This window comes from Nicotiana tomentosiformis, chromosome 2, assembly GCF_000390325.3.
Source record: "Nicotiana tomentosiformis chromosome 2, ASM39032v3, whole genome shotgun sequence".
NCBI classification, from domain to species: domain Eukaryota; kingdom Viridiplantae; phylum Streptophyta; class Magnoliopsida; order Solanales; family Solanaceae; genus Nicotiana; species Nicotiana tomentosiformis.
In genome coordinates, this window is record NC_090813.1 from 193,272,407 (window position 1) to 193,277,438 (window position 5,032).

The window sequence follows — 5,032 nt, forward strand, 5'->3', positions numbered from 1 at the left end:
AGAAAAAGCTGCAAGGGATGCCAAGGAAATAATTCTTCAAAATGCACAACTTGTCTATGAGGAGGAGAAGTCTCGGAGACCACTTGGCGATTATGCTAGACCGGTCTACAACCAAGGATTATCAAGTGTGAGACCACCTCCAGTTGCAACTAACAATTTTGAGTTAAAGCAGGGGTTGCTTCAAACTCTTCAAAATAGTTGTGTCTTTAGAGGAAAGATGAACGAAGATCCAAACAACCATCTAATGGACTTCGAGTAGATTATGAACACCTTTCAGTATCCAAACAACCATCTAATGGACTTCGAGTAGATTATGAACACCTTTCAGTACAATTGTGTTTCACAAGATGCAGTTTACTAGGGCATTCCCCTTCACACTCAAAGATGATGCAAAGCAGTGTCTTCGAAGCTTGCCCTAGGGATCAATTAGAACATGGGAGGATATGACTAGAAAATTTCTTGACAAATATTTCTCCTCAGCTAAAACGGGCAAGTTTAGAAGAGAGATCCGTAATTTCTGCCAGAAAGATACTGAAACTATTTTTGAAGCTTGGGAGAGGTTTAAGGAAATATTCAGAAAGTGTCAACACATCGGAATTGAACTTTGGATGAAACTCCGGGACTTTTGGAATGGATTGACACCGAACTCACGTAGAACATTGAGTAATGCAGCTGGAGGCCCGTTGATGGATAAGACTCCAGAGGAGATAGTCACAATTCTAGATGAGTTGTCTGAAGATGCAAATCAGTGGTCCTCTGAAAGTGTTGAAAGAAGAAGGGTGAATGGTGTACACCAGGTTGATGCTAACACATCTGTGCAGGTACAACTTGATGCCATGGCGAACGAGATAAGGAAGATGACCTTAGCTTCAATAAAAAAGTGAGAATCACAAAGCTTGTGATATATGTGGAAGAGGACACCCTACTCATGAGTGCCAAGCCTCAACCGAGGAAGTGAATGCTGTGGGGAATTTTAATTTCAATGCAATGGGCTAGAAGCACCCCGATGTTTCATGGAGTTCACCTGGGGGTACTGCAAATTCATGGTAGCAAAATAACTCAAGATTCCAGGGACAAGGAGCTCCAGGCTTCCAAAATCAGCAAAGGCAGCATTTCAACCTAAACAATCCAATCAGCCTGGGCTAGAAGATCTGATGAAGTCCTTTATTGTCAAGACGGATGAGAGGTTAGATTCTCATGGTGCAGCTATCAAAGAACTTGGCACAAGGTTGCGAAACTTGGAGAAACCCCACCATATTATCTGAAAGGCACAAGGTTGCCACCATATTATCTGAAAGGATCCCAGGTACTTTGCCAGCTGATACTGAAAGAAACCCCAAAGAGATGGTAAATGTTGTAACTCTAAGAAGTGGACAAGTAGTGAATGATCCCACCCTATCCAAAATGAGGTAGTACATGAAAACGAAAGTGGGGAGCAGCTGAAAAATGAAGTTGATAAGAAGAAGAAAGACAAGAAGGGAACTGAGAAAAAGAAGAAGGAAGAGAATTCAAGAAGGGGTGAATCTGAAGAGAGCAAGCACATGCATGCTTTACCTTTTCCCCAAAAGCTTTATAAAGAGAAGATGGACAAGCAATTTAAGAGATTTCTGGATATGCTGAAACAAGTTAAATGTAAATTTGCCATTCATAGAGGTGCTCTCCCAAATGCCAGCTTATGCAAAATTCTTGAAGGAAATCCTGACAAAGAAGAGAAAGATAGAAAAAAACATAAGTAGTTAAGCTCACAGAAGCTCACAGAACATTGCAGTGCAATCTTTCAAAACAAACTCCCACAAAAGTGTGGAGATCCAGGGAGTTTTACTATACAGTGCTCTTTAGGCTCTATTAAATTTGATAAGTCTTTATGTGATTCTGGTTCCTCAATTAATCTAATGCCTTTGTCTATTCACATAAAGCTGGAGAGTGAGATTGGAGAGATAAGGTCAGTACCAATATCTTTGCAGTTGGCTGACCAAACAACTCTGATATCCGAGGGGATATTGGAAGATGTTTTTGTGCAGGTAGATAAGCTTGTATTTCCTGTAGACTTTATAGTAGTGAATAAGGAGGAGAATAAGGAGGTCCCTCTCATCTTAGGAAGACCATTTTTAGCAACGGGCAGAGCAATCTTAGACATACACGAGAGAAGACTGATGCTAGAGTGGATGAGGAGACTGTGACTTTTGAGATGAATGTAGAAACAGGGATGAAGAAGGAGAAGCCACCTGCAAGTGTTGAGTGGAAACTGAAGAGCTCGAAAGAAAAGGTTGCAACGAGTGGAAAAGATAAGTGTGGGGTGTACCCCAAGAAGGCTGAGAAGAAGTTGTCCGCATGGATGTGTGCATTGGTTCGGGCACGGGGAATGGAGCCCGACTTCGACTCAGACCCTGACTAAAAATTCAGGAAAGTTTCCTTTACCTTATGCTTTTTAATTGTGTGTCATGGGGTCATGCCACAACTTAAAGTGTGGGGTGGGGAAAATTGTATGTTGTATGTATCTGTGTTAGTAATTTAGTTTTGTTGTTTTAGTAGTTAGAGATAGAAAAATGAGAAAAGCCAAAAAAAAATTCAAATTTTTAATTTTTCCCATCGATGGATATCATTCGACAGGTTTCTTGAGGGATTAAAGTCGAAAGAAAAAGACAAAAAGATTTTATTAGGTAGTGTAATAATTTCCCCTTGGTTTTTGTTTTGTCGCGGTTCTTTTCCAAGGGTTTTGTTTGAACCGGATGTAGTCAGCTTTATTTTCTAGAAGTAGGAAACCTTGTGCTATGATTTGAATTGAAAGCAATATCTCTTAACTTTATTGTACCTTGAGAATAGTAAGTGCTTTCGTTATGACGCTTAGGCTCAGTTTTTGACTCTTGTATACGTACTTTAAATTGTATAATTTTAACTTTGCTTAACTATTTTGACTAGAGTATCTTGATGATCCAATCCTGAGTGAGTTATGTGCCATGCGTATGTGAGGTTTTGCGTATTCTGTGCATTGCATTTGATATCTAGAACTTGCCCCGTGTGTTTGCAAAGTGAAATAGTAGTTTTATTCAGTCTTGGAAGTGATTTAGGCATTTCTTTATTGAACTAGTTATATACTTTTACCCACCTAATTGTTATGTATCTTAGTAACTCCTTTGAGCCTGTAATCCTGTTTCTTTGGCAACCACATTACAAGCCTTACCCATTTTTTTGAATTTACCATCTATTTGAACGGTTTACCTCTCGTAAGCACTTAAATTGATTATGAACTTTGTAAAAGTTGAAGTGTGGGGTGGTTGGTTTGTCTTTTGAGTGGAACTAATGAAATAGGGAGAAAAGTGCATTATATTGAAAAACAAGTAAGAGCCACTGGAAGAGAATAAGAAAAGAAACAAAAAAGAAAAAAATAAGTGTTGATTGTAAAATATATTCCTTGATAGTGGTAAATCTTGATGCAATTGTGCTTAAAGAAGTGGGAGTTAATGTATATTTATGTGAAGGTGGAGTTATAGTTTGATATAAGTGTGGGGTTTTGAACAATGTAATGTATGTATTAAAGTGCTTAGGGAGGTGTAGTCAGTCTTATATCTAAATGTATCTTACCCATCCCGTAGCCTACATTACAACCAATTAAAGTCCTACTTGATCCTTAACTGAATATGCTCGATTAGTTAAGTAGTACACTACGGGCAAGCCTATGGTTCATCGTTTCTGGCATATGAATGTTGTTTCTGAGAGTGAGTAAATTCTTTCTATCTTGAGTTCCTAATTGTTCTTAATTTCTATTGTGTGTGGAACGACTCTCTATTGTGGTGAGGGTACTTGATTCATGAAAGAAAGGTAATGTCATTGACCTTTGTCTTAGAGTAAGTGAGAGGGGTTATAAATAATGTGTGGTGCTTTTGAGTCAAATTTTGAGGCTATGATGTTACGTTATTGTGCTTAATCTATTTTAAATATTCTTGGTTTGATGAGTGAGGAGAGTTGTTTAAAAAGGTCGTGTCTTTATAAAGTGTAGTTTGATTGCTCGAGGACAAGCAATGGTTTAAGTGTTGGGTGTTGATGGTAGGCTATAATCTCGTATTTTAGTCACTTATTGCACTCTAATTTACTACACTTTAATTGAGTTTGAGCTTTAATCGCTAGTGTTTTGCATTAATTGTGTATTTTATGTCTTGTAGGTGAATTTCGAGCTATATATGGAGCTAATTCGAGTGATTTTAAGCTTTGAATTCTAAGTAAAAGCCTAAGAGATTAAGTCGGGATTGCGTTCGGGGGTCGAGGACCAAGTCTGGATGTCAAAAATCGAAGCAAAAAGCCGGACTCTGAGAAAACTACACTAGCACGGCGCGTGGCCCGCCGCGCCTGTGTAAAATCCTACCATCTGTCAGAAATCAACTCTCTGGAAATCCCCACTAATGCCCCGCATGGCACGTCGCCCCATGCGGCGCGTCTGTGCAATATTTACAGAGTATTTTCCTATTTCGTGCGAGAGAAGGTATTTTAGTCTGGGCCCGACCCTACTTGGTATAAATACATGGAAAACAGTATTTTTATGGCTTTTGACACATCTAAGACCTAAGGAGACTAAGGAAGAGGTGGAGAAGGAAAGCACAAGTAATTCATCATTCAATCCTCACTCAAGACAAGAGTTTGGATCGTCTTATGCTTGTTCTTATATTTGTGATGAATTACTCCATATCTATGGAGTAGTTCTCGTTAGGGATTGATGGATTTGGTGTATTGATATTTGTTTGTGGTTATCAACTCTTAGTTTTTATGTATTGAATCATTTTGGGTGTTTTAATTGTTGCATCTATATTCACATGTTCATGTAATCAAGAGAGGCATAACCTGTGATATCTTTGCATTATCTTATTGGTTGAACTCATTAATTCTTCTTAATAATCGAAAGAGGCTAGTTGAATTATTGATTAAACATAGTTAGGAGGATAATCAAGAGAGGTTCTCCTAAAGACCAGTCCACTACGAAGTCGTGCATATCTTCAGAGCTTAAATTGATTCATATTGTGAGGTTGAAACTTAATCGAGA

At 38.5% G+C, this 5,032-nt stretch overlaps 1 pseudogene; it reads right to left on the reverse strand.

The window, feature by feature from the left end:
- Positions 1-491: 491 nt before the first annotated feature.
- Positions 492-592, reverse strand: LOC117273499 (small nucleolar RNA R71; annotated as a pseudogene).
- Between the last annotated feature and the right edge of the window lie 4,440 nt (positions 593-5,032).